Below are 18,028 nucleotides of genomic sequence, written 5' to 3' on the forward strand. Positions count from 1 at the left end.
GGGGGTGAAAGGGGCATTACAAAAGAGGGGAATGTCTGTTAAGGAAGGACGGGAGAGGGCAGAAGATAGGGGTGAATGGAGAAGGGTTGTGTATGGATGATGCTGTGATGCATGATGGGGAGTGGGTGGGGGATGGGGGGTGAGGAAGTATGTATGAGAAAAAAATTGAAGCAGCCTGAACGGATTTTCCATGATCAACGTGTCGAAGTGCCTTCCACAGCTCTTTCCTTGGCACTCGGTCGAAAGCCTTCTCCAGGTCTATCATGGATTTCTGCGAACTCTTGGTCTTCCTGATTTCATCTGTACCAAGTCCATTTATGCGATGGTCGGTGTTGGAAGAAAGTGTTCATGATGGACTATCCGTTTCTGGCACAAAGGTAAATTATTCTTTCTCCATCACTGTTCGTGTCTCCAATTGAGAAAGGTCCGATTACATCTCTTTAGAATAGCATTCTTGGTCCGACATGTCCATTGAAGTCTCCCAGGATCACCTGGTTGCCCTGATTTGGCATACTGTCAACTAGGTCTTGCAGGGCTTCATAGAACTCTTCTTTCTCATCGTTCGGTCTTCCCTGTTGCGGGGCGTAAACCTGAATAATATCCAGGTCTCCCTGATTCATCTGGATAGTCAGCCTAATCAGGCGGTTGTTGATCTGTCTTACATTCTTCACTTTGTTAGCCAGCTGGGCAGAAATGATAAACCCTACGCCATGCAGTCCGTCGCTCCTTTGTGGACTAGCAGGTAGTCCTTATGGATGGTTTTCACATCCACGCCTCTCAGTCTTGTCTCACTGAGGCCAATCAAATTCTATCGTCGTTCCTTCATAAGTTCCACATCTTCTTCCATTTTCTCTCTAAGGGTACCCACGTTGATTGTAGCTATCCGTAGTCCTTTTCCGGTCCTAGATCGATTCCGATTGGGGAAGTCCGAATTCTGAGGCTGGTTCTGAGATTCTCGAGCAGTGGCTATTTTTTTCGGGAGCGGCTTGCTAAACCTGTCCTCCCAGTCTTCCTCCTTTATCCGGGCTTGGGACCGGCATGCTAAGTGGCGAGCCAGCTCCACAAGGCGGAGTTAATAGATACAAAGTTAAACAAATAAATATAAATCAGAAAATATGTATAGATGAAAAAAATAGTATAGTTGAAAAATAAATAAACAGATAAATATAAAAAACTAAATAGATCAAATAGATAGATAAATAAATAATTGGGTAAATAAGTAAATTAATAATTAAATAAATAAATAATAAATGAATAAATGAATAAATGAATAGAAAATTAATGAATGCATAAATGAATAGATTGACAATTAAATAAATGAATGAATGAATGAATATATAAATAGAAAACAAATAAGGAAATGAATAAATAAATAAAAATATCTATAATAAATAAATGAGAATTTTCTGGATAAACAAAATAAGTAAATAAAACAGATGAATGAATAAGAAATTAACTCAAAGAATAACGAAACACCTAAAAGGAGATACATACATACATACATACATACATACATACATACATACATACATACATACATACATACATACATACATACATACATACATACATACATGCATACATTCATACATACATACATACATACATTCACATACATGCATGCATACATATAATCGTATACATACATACATACATACATGCATGCATAAATATAATCGTATACATACATACATACATACATGCATACATACATACATACATACATACATACATACATACATACATACATACATACATACATACATACATACATACATACATGCATGCATACATACATACATATATACATACATACGTACATACATACGTACATATATACATACATACATATATACATACATACATATATTCATACATACATAAATACATACATACATACATACATACATACATACATACATACATACATACTTACATACATACATATATACATACATACATACATACATACATACATACATGCATGCATACACAAATACATACATACATACATATATACATACATACATACATACATACATACATACATACATACATACATACATACATACATACATACATACATACATACATACATACATACATGCATGCATACTGTCAAAGTCCGTTGCCCAAGTTATGTGGAATGAGGTACAGAAGGAATAAGGAATCTACATGTTTTATAAGGAGCCCTCGGGCCTGTCGTTGGTTCTCTTACAGACTATGGTATCTGTAATTTACATTCATGAATCAAGAAGTTGCACTGATAAAATCAATAAGTTACATTGACAATAGTTCCATTACATCAACAATTCGTTTACACCATGACTCTGTACTCTACACAACTGAGTTAACACTGACATAATTAAACATACCATGATTATTTCGCCGCCATGGCTTCACCATAAATCTGCTCCTTACTATTTCCATCCGTACATGGTCCGACAAAACAAATATACGATATCAATAATGTGACTTCTACATTTGACTTACTACTGCATATTCAAACATATTACAGAAACATTCCCACTTAATGCTCACCAAAAGGGGTTCCCTTGGCTACTTACTCAACACACGTCTTCTCCACCTGAGAGACAGTAACTAAAGGGAACGCTTAGAAGTGGTCTACTACAGTTTAACAATACACAATATTTTATTGGCTCAAATACAATATATCGTCACCATACAGTAATACTTTATATAACACACACTCGTACTACACAACACACATTAGTACTACTTTCTATCGTGGAACATTACAACGGGAGCGTAAATTAATGAATTATATTTCTTCATAACAATACCATTATCTTCTAGCATAACTTCACAACAACTATATTCTACGTAATTAAACCAATACAATGACTCAATTCCAAGCATGTAACACTTTCAATACTATATTCATACGTCGTGAAATACATGCTTAAATCATGATATACGCCGTGAGCTGCAGTTAGCTTGAATTATGTAATGACTTTTACATGTATAATAGACCAATACAGTATGACAATATGGCTCAATTCAAGATGTCAGGTAATTGGCATTCATACATACATACATACATACATACATACATACATACATACATACATACATACATACATACATGCATGCATGCATGCATATATACATGCATATATACATACATACACACATACATACATACATACATACATACATACATACATACATACATATATACATGCATACATACATACATACATACATACATACATACATACATACATACATACATACATACATACATACATACATACATGCATACCCAGATAGCAAACGCACATAGATCTAACATCAATTCAACGTTGGCACAAATGTTGGATCTACGTTGGCATATGACATGGGATCATTTTGCTCATCAACATTACATTGAATCTACGTGGATTCTCGATGTTGTTTCACTATGGAAATTACATCGATTCAATATTTTTCCACTCAAATGATGCAGTGTTTCCATTCACCAACATAAATTCCACGTAGATATGATGTTGCACCAACATAATTCCAACATGAATCCCTCATTTTGTAGATGTGAATCCCTCATTTTACAGATGTATATCCAACGTATTTCCAAAATGAATCCCTCATTTTGCAGATGTATATCCAACGTATTTCCAACAAGAATTTAACATGAACCAGATGTAAATTCAATCTGTTTTGATGCTCATGGAACAGCTCAAAGTCGTCATGCGAATTCATGTTGTTCCTTGCCAAGGAAAGAGCTGTGGAAGGCACTTCGACACGTCGATCATGGGATTCCGCGAACACTGAGAAGAGCAATTTGCAGCCTATATGAATCGAACAAGACAACTGCACGACCCATCGGAGACAAAACTGTCTGGTTCAACGCTGGATCAGGAATGAGACAAGGATCAGCCAGTCATCTCTCCCCTTCTCGTCATACTCCTGATAGACCATGTCATCAAGAGTGTAGAGAATATGGAACCCGCCAAGGGACCGTGGGAGGAGGATAAGTTCGCCTACGTGGACGATGTTGGAATTATAGAAGCTGATAGAGGTCGTTTGCGGTAACGGTTGAACTATGGAACAAAGTTCTGCAAGACCATGGACTTAAACTCAATCTATAGAAGACGGAAGTAATAATAGTCTCCCGACAAAACAAACCCCTCCAGGTGGAAGTTGACGAAATCATCTTGAAGCAGACCACGGCATACAAATACTTAGGCATTATGTACGATGACAAAGGAACCCAGGAAGGAGCAATACTAGACATAATTCAAAAGTACGCGGCAAATGTCAACTTCTTGTGCCCCTGTTGAAGAACAAGTACATGCTGGTAAAAGTCAAGACGAGAAATTTATAAGACCATCCTCCGGCCCATACTGACATACGATTGTGAGGCATGGACCTTGACGACGAAAACGACATCCCGAGTACAGGCAGCGGAGATGCGAGTCCTGCGTGTGATCCGTGGAGTCACAAGAAGGGACAGACTAAGAAATGAGACCACCAGGAGAGAGCTAGATGTGGAAAACATAATCAATTACGTTGAAAGGACCCAGTTGCGGTGGTATGGACATATGAAAAGGATGCCGAGGAGGTGATATCACTGGATGCCCAACACAAGACGTCCCCAGGGAAGACCGAGGAAGAGATGTGACAAAAACATTGACGAAGACCTCAGAAAGCGGGGAACATTACTCGACGACGTCCGTGCATGGGAGACGTTCCTTGACCGAGAGAACTGGAGGAGGCTGATCGTCGACATGCCTAACGGCCTACCGGGAGATGGGTGAGAAGGTGAGAATCTATGTATCTATCAATCTATCAATTTTTCACTCGTTTTATAATCAATTTACTTGTTTATCGATTTTTTATTAATCTATTTATAAGTTTATTAATTTATGTATTTCTTGTTTAATCTATTTATTTGTTAGTTTATTTTTCTATAGCCGAATGGCTTGCTGCCAGCATCCTCTGCTATTGTAATCTATTGTAAGATGTGTAATAAGTAGAGGGGATGAAATACAAGCGCCAAATAGGAGATAAGAGGGAGTGAAAGTATGTTCATAAAGTAGAAAGAACATCTTGTGAGAAAAAGATTTGAGGAGGAGTTTGAAGAGGCGTTCCGAGGAGGTGGAGTCATCGAGGTAGTAATGAGAGAATAAAGGAGGGTAGCTTTCCTGTTTGAGTGGAAATTAGTCTAATCCTAAAAGAGTGCGGCCTGAATCTGAGGCTGCTCCGTAGGGATATCACTATGTGAACTGCGAAGAATGGTAGTGAGAAAGTGTGAGAAAGTGTGGTGGAAGAGTGTTGGGAGGGACTTGAGGAGGAGTGTTATTAGTAGTGTGAGGAGCGTGAGGAAAAAATTAGTGAGGCGATTAACAGATATTTTCTCTCGGTGCTTAGTAAGGAGAAGTTAGATTAGGAACCAGTGGGATGAAGAAAGTAGACTAATATCAGTATTAATAAGATAGAAGTAGTCAGGCAGATTGAAAGACTTAAAGCTAAAAAATCCCCGGGTCCAGACGAAAAATTCCTGAAAGTGCTTAAAGAGAGTAAATTTGAAATATGCGACTAGTTAAGTGAAATATTTAATAAGTCGGTAGATACTGGTTTTGTGAATATTGCTTGGGGGCAGGCAAACGTTGTTCCTGTTTTTAAGAAGGGAGATAATTCGTCTATATACAACTACAGGCCAATCAGTTTGACATCAGTTATAGGTAAACTGCTTGAATCAATAATAGTTAATAGACTCAGAGAACACATCGAGAGACATAATTTGATTCGTGACACACGGCATGGTTTCTGCAAGGGTAAGTCACATGTGACTAATCTTCCATCCTTTTACACTAAAGTATATAAGGCGTCAGATAACAATGGTAATTACGATGTTATTTACCTTGACTTTACAAGGTCATTATATTTAGACAACAGGACAGGACTCGCAGTAATGGACAAATTTAGATTTAAGAAGGAAATAGACAAGAATTGGTTTACTAATAGGGTGGTCAACGAATGGAATAGACTTAGTAACCGTGTAGTGAGCGCTGAAACTATCGGTTGTTTTAAGAAACGGTTAGACAACTGTATGGGTGGGGATGATAGGTGGTAATGGACATGGAACTACCTAGTATAGGCCTTATGGTCGCTTGCAATCTCCTTCATTTTTATTTTCATATGTTCTTATGATGTGTGTGAGATTTGTGGGGAGTATTACGAATGCGAGAAAGGGGAGTGTGATGAGCATGAGGACCAATGTGAGAAGTGTGAGGAAGAGTGTAAACAGAAGTGTGAAGAGGGGTGTTGAGAGACGCAGAAGATAGAGGATGAGTAATGTGAGGGGAACTTTGGGGAAAAGTGTGAGGGGGGAATGTTGGGGGGGGGAGTGTGAGAGAGATGTGAGGAGGATACAAGTATTATAGAGAAGAAGAGAAGATAAATATCAGACGGTTTTGATGGCGGAACAGGAACAGAGGCTTAGCTCGGGAAGATAAAGAAACAAAATGGTGGCCAACAAAACTCATCTCAACTTTGTTGAGAGCATAAAGGCTCTGGCAGATTATCTTTTCCTGCAGGGGAGGCCTTCTCCATATTCTCCGGCCTTGCCCACGAGCTTTCCGAGCAAGAAGCCTTACGAGGACCTACTTTCCTTCATTCTGGGAATGTTCATTTTATACGATTATCCTCTATTGCTGGAGGAGAGGGGTAGGTGGTACCTTCCCCTGAAGGAACACGTCTTCCATACATTGAGGACTACGGGGCTCTGATCCCTTCTCTGTGGGAAACCTTTCTTTAAACGAATGAAATCACGTGTCATTACTCATAAATTCTTAAAAGGATGTCCCCGAGTTTAATGTATAAATTACTACGAATCCAGTTACTTTGAACTATGATATCTTTAACAGATTCTGTTCTTCTTCACGCTAAACGAATTCATTCAACTGAAGCTGAGCCATTAGAGTGAATGGGTAATTGAAGCTTGTCCCCATTAACCCGTTCAACCAGACGATTACCCTGATAATTTGTTTGCAGACGACTAAGTTGGCCAGAGCAAAATATTTAAAGACCTCATCTAATCGATAGGTCAACTATAAGAATATGAATGCATGTTCATAATATGTATAGAAACATTCATTGCACGCACATTTGCCTCTCTCTCTAGCGAGAGGGAAAAGTAGGATGTTATGATAAGGCCACCAAAATAACTGGCGAGGCTCTGGTTACCTCGTCTTAATGGGAATTCTAGTTCCTACACATTACTCGTGTTTCACGTGTACAAATCGTGAAATAGCAAAAACAAGAACCTTGGTCCCCACTTTGTTCACCGGTAATGTAATGTGTATATGTAGAGATCACTAAATCTAATTGCTCTTAATCCTACAGTAGACACACATCTAATTCTGATGAGACTAAATCGTCTATTAAATGAGAGTTTAATAAAAACCGATATAATGAATACCAGTACGCAAGCCATATGAAATAATATAAACTGCATATGAAAACTATTGCACTGAACCTGTCGCATTAGATAAAATAATAAAGTCAATGTTAAAAGAAAAATGTTTCAAGGGACTGCCCTATAAGAAACATGTTAAAACGTAGTGTTGAAAAATAAATTGAAACATTATCATACAAAAAGTTTAGGGAATATATCCGAAATATATTTGATTATGGAGAATGAAGGGATTCTGAAAGGGTTTACTAGTTATTAGAAACTACCCAATCTAGAAAGGAAAACATGTTAATGGATGAACAATACATATATTAGGAAGCAAAATAAATACAGCACCAGTGTTACTGATTAATTCTATTGGGATATTAATCAGGCACTTACCATTCAAATATTTCATCAAATATTCTAATTATTTCTAATTAATGATATTACTCTCACTGCTCTCTTATAACGGTTTTACAAATCCAGCTCGTAGGCAAGATTTTAAACAAAGGACATAAAATTCGGAATAAGATCAGTACAATTTCCTCAGGTAGTTCAGGTGTAAAGCACTCGAACACAATAGGCCAGCCAATCAACAATCTAAAAACATCAACTATTTCTATTAAACGCAACTCTATTCATGGTCATCCCACAACCAGCACGACACAATTAAGGCACGTCAGCCCTATCGTAAAAAATGACTTAAAAATATGATATCCTCATAGCACATCTAAAAACATTCTTCATCCACTGTGATTATCAAATGACTGATAAACTTTCTAATATCGAACGGGAGAGATAAATAGATTATGATCTAGGTAAATTCTTGTATTACCAACACACTCATTGGACATAAATTGCTTGAGCCAGGTACATTTCATAACCATAAGATGAATTTTATGACACAGACTAGCAACGTATAAACGTACTAACACATGGATAAAAAAAACTCGACAAAAGACAACTCACACCACCACCAAATTAGAATTTATTACCAGTCACTTTCAGCTTATCTCTGAATAACTATTTTCAACTTTACCTGATTTTTACAAAACATGAGGCTGGCTTCTGTAATTTGATGGTCTTCTAGTCCTGGTCTTTTTGGTAGAAAATAAATCTAATCTATTGTGATAGAAGGGAAAAGTGCATAGAGAAAACTTAAGATTTAAAGCCTTGCCAGATCCACAGATATCTCATACTATTCTCTCGTCCTATTTTGCCACCAATTTCTGAAAGCTCACACTTCTTCTCTTCTACAACCTTCTTTGTTTCCTTATCCCACCACTCACTACCCTTCCTTCTATTTCCTCCCGTCCTACTCGTTCCACACACCTTCTTTACACACCTTGTGATTCCCTCCTTGAACCATCCCCATTCCTCCTCCACTCCTAGTTCTACTCTATCCTTCACTCCCTCCCACTCCTCTCTCAGCTTCTTGTACTCCTCCTTTTCTTTCTCATTTAAGCAATTCACTTTAAGCACCTCCCTACCTTCTGTCCTTTTCCTCTTTCTATATCTATCTTTCACTCTCAACTTACCTTCCACCAAACAAATTATCTGATATTCCCCCGCTCTCTCCCCTTAGAACATATACATCCTTAACCTTACCTACTATACTCCTGGTTACCACTATATAGTCCATTAACACTTTATCTATCACCCTTTCATCCACCAGCCTCTCCCATGTGTATTTATGCTTGACTTTCTTCTTAAACATTGTATTTGCTATCATCAACTCTCTAGACACATCTCCTCAATCAACTCTCAACTACGATTCTTTCCTGAAACCCCACCCTTACCAACCACTACGTCTATTGATTCATTTCCTACCCTAACATTAAGGTGTCCCAATACCACTACAATAATATATCTCCCTAGTCCCTCTATGCACTGATTTAAATATATCCAAAATATCTCTATGTTACCTCCTTTTTTTCTTACCAATAATATTACACTTGCCTTGCCAAATTACACCAAGGGACTCCCAACTGGAATCCTCAATTTACTCACTAAGCCACCTCGCACCGAGGTCGCGGTTTCCCCAATCCAATGATCTTTACTCTCACATTTAAGTGCCTCCCTTGAGGGCGTGACTTTACTCCCATGAACCAATAAAATTTTCTCCTCCTCCACCTTTTCTCCAATCAGAAAGACTTTTACAAACGTCTTAAGAAATACTGCTTACTCAAGAAATCACAATATCGATACCTGGCTGGCTTAGTTTACATAATGTTGGATCAACATAATGCAACAATTAAATCTGGTCCCTAGTGGTTGTTTATAAACTTAAGACGACGAGCGAGATTATGCAACTCCTTTGCGGCTATTGTTTACCAAACATTCAACTCATAAAATAAAGTTCTTGCCACCTACTGCTCTATCTACCTTACTTATCTACCTTTATCTACCAGCCTCTTACAGGGCTCGACAGCTACCTTTGGTCATCCCGACCAACCATGTTCTACTACCCTCCTACAGGGATTGCTGAAATATACTTGGAAAATATCATATACAAGAAGCTAACTATTTAAAACAATTTCTGCATAAACTGGCAAAAAATCTAAAAGTATTGTCCTTCAATGAATGGTGTCATCAAAACATATGCCACACATAACAAAGAAAATACATAAATGTTAGTAGCATCAAAAAGACACAAAACAAAATAAATAAAATCAGGAAAAACCCACCATTCAATGTCTTTCTCCCTCTGATTGTAAAATTTGATTATGAACAACAACATCTGAAATAAAACATATTTCAATTGAGAATGTTTTCATCTTTCCAAGATGGTGAATAGTGTATCTATGAGATATGTTACAACAGTTATATACACAGCTTTAAAGATTTTAGTAATAATAGAGTGTCATATTTGTTTCACACACCCTTATTTCACTTTTTGTCTAGGACATACACTGGTAAAGCTGCATAAAAAAATTCAATGGTTTACAAAGAAAATAGCTCAATACTTATTGGCACTGTCTCTATATTTTGGCAAGGTTCCGAGTCTTCATGACTGACTAAGGCTCCAGGTAAAACATCTGTCTGACACACCAAGGTTCCAATAGTTCAGGTCTCCCATCACAATCAAGTACTATACATTCCAACAATATGAATACTATCTGTAAAAATGGTCATGATTAATATTCAATTCATGTGTGATATTATCAACATATTCCCTATACTCTTCTGGAATTAGTATTTCTTTAAAACTAATACATTGTGTGTCTTTAATCTCATTGTTACATGTATCCTCGTCATCAACTTATAACCTAACCTTCTTTATACCATCCAAGTGATTAATTGAAACTTCCCTAGTGTCTAAGTGTAAGATCTTCTATTTATTTCCACCTGCAAAATCAATCATCCTATATGGATCTGAGTACCTCTGTAAAAGTTTATCATGTGGTGTATGTAATTTGACCATAACTAAATCTCCTATTTTTTATTCTATTTTATGTGCTATTTTGTGTTGTTGCTTTTTCATCTCTTGTGTATACTCCTGCATGTGTTCCCTAACTCTTTGATGTATAGCTTGAAATGTATGTATCCTATTTGAGATGTAATCATCTATATTATACACAGGTTTTTGCTCTGCAATCAAGATTTCATATAAAACAATTTTGTCTTCCCAAAAAATAATAAAATGAGGTATTTCTCCTGTAGTTATGTTAATTTGGCTGTTTATTGTACATTTAACACAAAGAATCCCAGTGTCCTAAGTTATACTCTGAGGGCTTATCATACCTCCAAGACATGTAATAATTTTCTTAATTAACCTCTCCACAACTCTATTGCTCCGAGGGTGATTCACTAAAATGTTAACTTTTTGAATCTTAAATAATTTACATAATTCTTCCAAGATTCTGTTACCAAATTCAACTCCATTATTTGAAACTAAGATCTTAGGTGTAGTGAAATTAGATTATCTGATTACTGAAGCAATTGTTTCAGCTTTCTTATTTGGAATGGGTTGTAAAATACAAAATCTTGAAAAATAATCAATAGCAGCAAACACATATTTATATCCATTTTCAGACATAGGTTACTCTGAAATATCTATGTGAACTCTTTCCCAAGGTTTCTGTGGAATGGGATATGATAATATAGGAGCAGGTTTTGGTGTATTTCCTTTCACCTTAGCACATTTCACACAAATTTCTATATAATCATATATATATCTTTCTTCATACCTGGTCAAAAGTATTTAAGTTGTGCTTGTCTATAAATTTTATCCTTTCCTGGATGTGAACTACAATCCCTATCATAAAGTAACTTCGATACCTCTTGTAGAAGAGTCTGTGGTATTACCAATTGATTCACTTGGCCTCTAGAAACATCTTTCCCACTAAAAAAAAAAATTCTATACAAAACTCCATTAGTCAAATGAAATTGCTCTATCTTATACCCTTTTGGTAGTTTTGGGGGATTTCCTTGTGGGTTCATCAAATACTGGGCTTCCCATGTCTTATCATCCCTCTATTCCATTATTATCATTTCCTCATGTTAAATTATTAGCTCATCTATACTACAGAAAAAATTGAACAACACTGCCGTTGGTTGACTAATATTTCTAGATGGTACATCTGCTGCAACATTCTTTCTACCCAGAATATATTCAAACCTAAACTCATAACATTAAACTATAGCAAAACACACGGCTAGTCTTCACCTAAGGATCTTATGTTTAAATAAGTTCTGAATAGCTGTATGATCAGTCCACACTCTGATTAGATATCCCAGTATTATATATCAAACACTTTCTAATGAATATATCACTGCTAAGGTTTCTCTCTCTGTTATAGAGTAGTTTCTGCACTATTACAAAGCCTAGATGTGTAAGCTATTGGTTTCAACTTTCCATTTCTTTCTTTCATCAGTATGCCTCCTAACCCTATGTCAGACGCATCAGTACAAAGAATGAACTCTTTATCATAGTCTGGAAATACTAAAACTGGAGAACTCGTAAGTTTGTCTTTCAACTTGTCAAAAGCTTGTTGTTGTGTAGGTCCCCACATGAGCTTTGAGTCTTTCCTCAACAAAGAACTTAATGGATTAGCTATGTCTGCATATCAGGACTATTCATCACCAAATATATTGTCAACAAGCTTCCTCCCCCTCCCCCTGACCCGAGGTCATGTCATTCTCAGGTCACATAGGGTTGGGGTAGTGACGGTTATTATTTTCCATGTTCCCTTTCTTTTGTAAGAGGTTGCTATTTAAGATAGCATCCTCCTTCCACTTTGTACTACTGAAGAAGATAGCAGTTAGCAATCGAAATATATAGTTTCGCTTACGTAACTCTTTCTTTCGTCCGACTTTGGTGTTAGTTGTGATGTCTGCATATCTTTGGATAAATTTTCCATAATATCCTGTCAATCCCAAGAAATTTCTAACTTTTTTTACATTGGAACTGGAAAATTCTTTACTGGCTCAATATTTGAATTTATTATACTAAGTCCATGTCTGTCTATCTTATGTCCCATATAAATAACAATGTCCTGCAAAAACTTACATTTTTCAAGTTTCACTTTCAATCCTGCTTCAACTAGTCTTGAGAATATTAAATCTAATTTCTTAAAGTGCTCAGCTGCTGTTTGGGAAACTATTAAGATTTCATCTAGAAATATACTAGCAGTGTTTTCTAACAACCCATCCAGAGTTGTGTTAATTAATATCATGTAAGTTAATGGACTATTACATAACCCAAATGACATTCGCTTGAATTCATAGTGTCCCGTTGGAGTAAAAAATGCTGTGAATTCTCGTGAGTCTTTATGCAACTCTATTTGCCAAAAAGCAGACTTGATATCTTTCGTGCTGAAATACCTATTCTCTGTTCCCAAACTTCCAAGAATTTCCCCTATCCCTGGTAATGGTAATCGGGCGGGTATGGTCTGCTTATTCAATTCCCTATAATCAATAACGGGAGGCATGGTGCCATCTGATTTTGGCGCCAGAATCAAAGGGAAGTTCACTCACTTTTATCATGTTCAATAATACCCTGCGATAACATTTCAGTGATCAATTTATATACAAAGGCTAGTTTAGAATGTGGTAAGCTAGGTTGAGTCCCTGGTTTTAATTTGATCTTATGTCTTAAAACAGTTGTTTTGCCTAAGGCGTCCCCCCGGCAAAGCAATTGCTTTATTGTGCTTCAAGAGTAAAGCAACTAAGATTTCATCCAACTCAGGACAACCAGTAGGTTCTAGTTGATATTTGCATTTCTTTCCCAACTCTTTTTTTTTTTTTTCCTGAACTGAACAGATTGATGACATTGGTGATTCCACCTCCTTAGTACTGTCATTTAAAATCTTAATAGGTTTTGTACAAACTTGAGAACATTCTATTTTTGTACCTTTTCTTAAGACTATGCCTTTATTCAAAGTACTAATTACTAATACTTGGCTTATAAATCTCTGAGTCCAATTTCAATCATTTTAATTTAATTGTTTCTGTGATGGTTAAAATTTCAGAGTCTACAGTGACTCCTTTCAATTACACCCCTACCCTATTAATTACGTAATAACAGTGACGTAATTCAAGTGATTCCTTTCAATTACACCTCTACCCTATTAATTACGTAATAACGTAATAACGTCGACTTTAGTACGCCACCTTCCACAATTAGCAAAGTTCCATTTGAAGATGACGAGTTATTAATTTATGCGATTTCTTCAACATCTGAGTTGGGTTCACTATATGAAACTTCATTTTCTGTTGGTCTGGACGGCTCTGCCCCGCTATCTAGAGATTCCTTGATTGCTGTTACTGGCTCTAAGTCTGGTTCATTTAAAATTTGGGACATCTGTGGTTTCACTAGGATTCCTAACTCAGCAGGACATATGACCATGCTTTCTTTTCTCATAGTTACAAATCCTATTAATAAATCTTCTGGGAAAAAAATCTTCTGCAAATATCACTGGAATCTACAAATGCTCATTTTTATATAAAATGACCTTTGAATCAACCTTACCTAATGTTTTTAAATGACTTCCATTTACTCCTTGTAATAAGTAGTGGACTGGTTGCAAGATTTTACTCCTGGTTTCAACTTTGTTTAAAACTCTACTAGTTATAACATTAAATACAGATCCTGTATCAATAAATATTTGAATAGGTTTATTAAAACTCTACCCGTAATGAGAGATGCTACAGAAGTCCTTTCAATTGTTATAGTCAAGTTACAACTATCCTTAATGTTGTTGTTTTTTCACCCTGCTATCACTCTTATCCCTAAGACAATACTGTATATAAGTATTTCTATGGGTAACTGTAGTATCGTTTCATTTTGTGTGTGTGTGGGGGGTCCTCTTGTTTCTGGGTGTATACGAAAATTTGGTTATCTACGCTCCTGTATTCTATGTCTAATAACGATACAAACAGAAAGGTGGGTTTCTACAATGATATTCATCAATACCCTCATATTTGCAATTTCTTCAAAGAGTTTCATAATAACACTCTTGTGCTTTATGGCCCCAGGTATTACAATTGTAACATTCAATTCTAGCATTCCTTGAAGTGCTTCTAACTCTATGTTTAGATTCTCTATTTCTATAATCACTTCTAGAGTTTCTAGTTTGTTTCTGTTGTCGCATTCCTACTGTTATCACACATGGACTAATATCTTTAGAATCACTATAACCTTTTAGAAGATAATCCCTAGACCATCTGTTTAGTTCTGCTAAATGTTCTGTATCTGATTCACTCGTTCTTACTTTATCGTTATAACCAACGACCTGATAGGATCCTGATCACAATTAGACTTAAAATGTTTAATGAATGTCTTCTTATAAGCTTCATATTGGTATATATCTTCCATTTGAAATCTTATAAGCCTAGCTCTACCCTTCTCAGGATCTACATTTTCTATTAATTTTTTTTTTCTGTTATGTTTTAGTGACAACTAAAGTGTCAATCAAACTGAGAAACCTATTAATTCCCAATGTGTTTTCATTACCTGTGATTTTGGGAATATTGACATTCGAGGTATGAGCCTCGTGCCTCAAAATACCACCTGTAGTCATACCTTCGTAATCTTCCTGCACGTACTGCTCGCCCTTTACATCTACATTAACCACGTCTTCCTAGCCTAGCTCCTCTCGTAGTCCTTCGTTCACTCATAGTAGTAGCTCGTCCCCTTGTTCCTCGTAGTAGTAGCTCGTTGTAGACCTCTCTCGTTCACTCGTAGTAGTAGCTCGTTGTAGACCTCTCTCGTTCACTCGTACTAGTAGCTTGTTGTAGACCTCTCTCGTTTACTCGCAGTAGTAGTTCGTTGTAGACCTCTCTCGTTCACTCGTAGTAGTAGCGCAGACCTCTCTCGTTCACTCATAGCAGTCAGCATGCACATGGCTGCGTTGTTGTGGTTGTGGTTGTGCACTGCGTGGATGTGGTTGCGTGCCCTGTAGATTGGTGTACGCGTACACTCGTAGCCGTATCTTGCACTAAGTCCTGTAGTTTGATACACTCTTCCCGTCTCTTTGGAAGCGTTTTCTATTCACTCGTTATGTCCCTAGCTACTCACCACTGTTACCCCCGCCACCTCCATCACCACACTAGTACCTACGGTTTACTGTTCCCTTCTATGGTTTTGCATTTCTTCCTTCACTTTCATCTTCCTTTTCACCATTGTCTTTCATAGGGTTGAATTAAACGGAGGTAAAAGATTCCTTCTTTTCTTACCAATAATATTACACTTGCCTTGTTAATTTACATCAAGGGACTCTCACTTGTGAATCCTCAATTTACTCACTAACCCACCTCGCACCGACGTCACAATTTTCCCAGTCCAATGATCTTTACTCTTACATCTAAGTGTTTTCCTTAAGAGTGTGACTTTACTCCCATGAATCAATAAAATGTTCTCCTCCTCCACCCTTTTTCCAATCAGAAAGACTTTTACAAACGTCTTACGCAATACTGCTTACTCAAGAAATCACAATAACGATGCATGACTGGCTTAGCTTACATGTTGTTGGATCAACATAATGCAGTGAGATTATGAAAATCCTTCGCGGCTATTGTTTACCACATCTCCCTTCCCAATTTCACCTTGATCCACATTACCTTTGAAGAAACCTCCTTCCACGCCACCACACGCTTCAGAGGTACAAAGGAAAGAGAAGAGAAGTAAAGCATAAGATAAAAGAGGCAAAAAAGTGAGCAGATATGAAATGGGGTAATAGTATGACAGATTTTTTTTAAAGTAATTAAAAGATGTTTTGGAAAAAAAATTAAAAGAGGAAGAGGAGGCGAATCAAGTAGAGAAGAAAAGCAAAAGGTTCAGATGGAGAGATGATAATGGAAAAGAAGGCAGTAAGCGGAAGATGGGCAGACTATTTTAGGGAGTTGCTAAATGTGAAGGAGTATAGGTAGGGAAAGGTAATTGCAGTGGAAAGTGTTAAGAAAATGATAGTGATGAGTGAGAAAAATGGAGGAGAAATTAGGAAACATGAAGTGAAGGCAGTTGTTAAGATGATGAGAGGAAGTAAGGCACCTGGATTGGATAGGTGTCATGCAGAATGTCTGAGAAAAGAAGAAACAGTGATGGTGGGCTCGCTGTTGAGGCTATTTAATGTTTGTTTAAAAGATGGTTGAGTGCCAGAGGACTGGAGGAATGTCTATATATTTCCACTTTACAAGGATAAAGGGAACAAGCTTGAGTGTAGTAGTTTCAGATGGATCAGTTTGTTAAGTACATGGAAGGCTTATGGGAGGGTCTTGATTGAGAGGATTAGGAGAGGAACAGAGGGAGTAATTGATGAGGAACAATGTGAGTTTAGGACAGGTATGGGTTGCGTGGATCAGCTTTTTGTTGTAAGGTAGATATGTGAGAAAGCTATAGGAAAAGGTAAAAATGTTTTTTGGGCCTTTGTGGATCTGAAAAAGGCTTATGATAAGGTAAACAGGAATGCACTGTGGGAGATATTGGTTTTAAGAACAGTAAAGATTTTTTTTTTTTTTTTTTTTTTTTTTTTTACGAGAGTAATAGAGCTTGTGTTAGAATCAGAAATGGAAAGAGTGAGTGGTGGAAGGTAGAGGTGTGACTTCGCCAGGGATGTGTTATGTCACCTTGTCTATCCAATTAATACATGGATGGGGTGATGCGAGAGGTAAATGCAAGGGTAATGGGTCGGGGAATGGAGGTGGTTAAAAAAACGGAGAAAAGGTTGAGTTAAGCCATTTGTTGTCTGCTGACGACATTGCGCTTGTAGCAGGATCAAATGAGGGATTGAGAGAGTTAGTGACAGAGTTTGGGAAGGTGTGTGAAAGAAGGAAGTTGAAGATAAATGTTGGTAAAAGTAAGGTGAGGAAGAACCGGGGCAACAGACTGGAAGTGAGTATAAAGGGAGATAGACTGGAGGAAGTGGGTAGTGTTAGGAATTGAGGCGGAGGTAGAATGTAGATTAAGAGAAGCAGGTAAAACCTTGTAGATTTAAAAACTGTTTTGAGAAATGGACATTTGGGAACCGACGCTAAGAGGAGATTGTATGAAGGAGTAATTTTGCCGGCAGCACTGTATGGGGCAGAAACATGGAACATAAGAGAGGAAGAGAGGATTTTGAATGTGTTTGAAATTATGTGCCTGGTAAGTATGATGAGGGTTACTAG

Source organism: Oratosquilla oratoria, unplaced genomic scaffold, assembly GCF_046742065.1.
Source record: "Oratosquilla oratoria isolate Oo_2021 unplaced genomic scaffold, ASM4674206v1 SCAFFOLD77, whole genome shotgun sequence".
NCBI classification, from domain to species: domain Eukaryota; kingdom Metazoa; phylum Arthropoda; class Malacostraca; order Stomatopoda; family Squillidae; genus Oratosquilla; species Oratosquilla oratoria.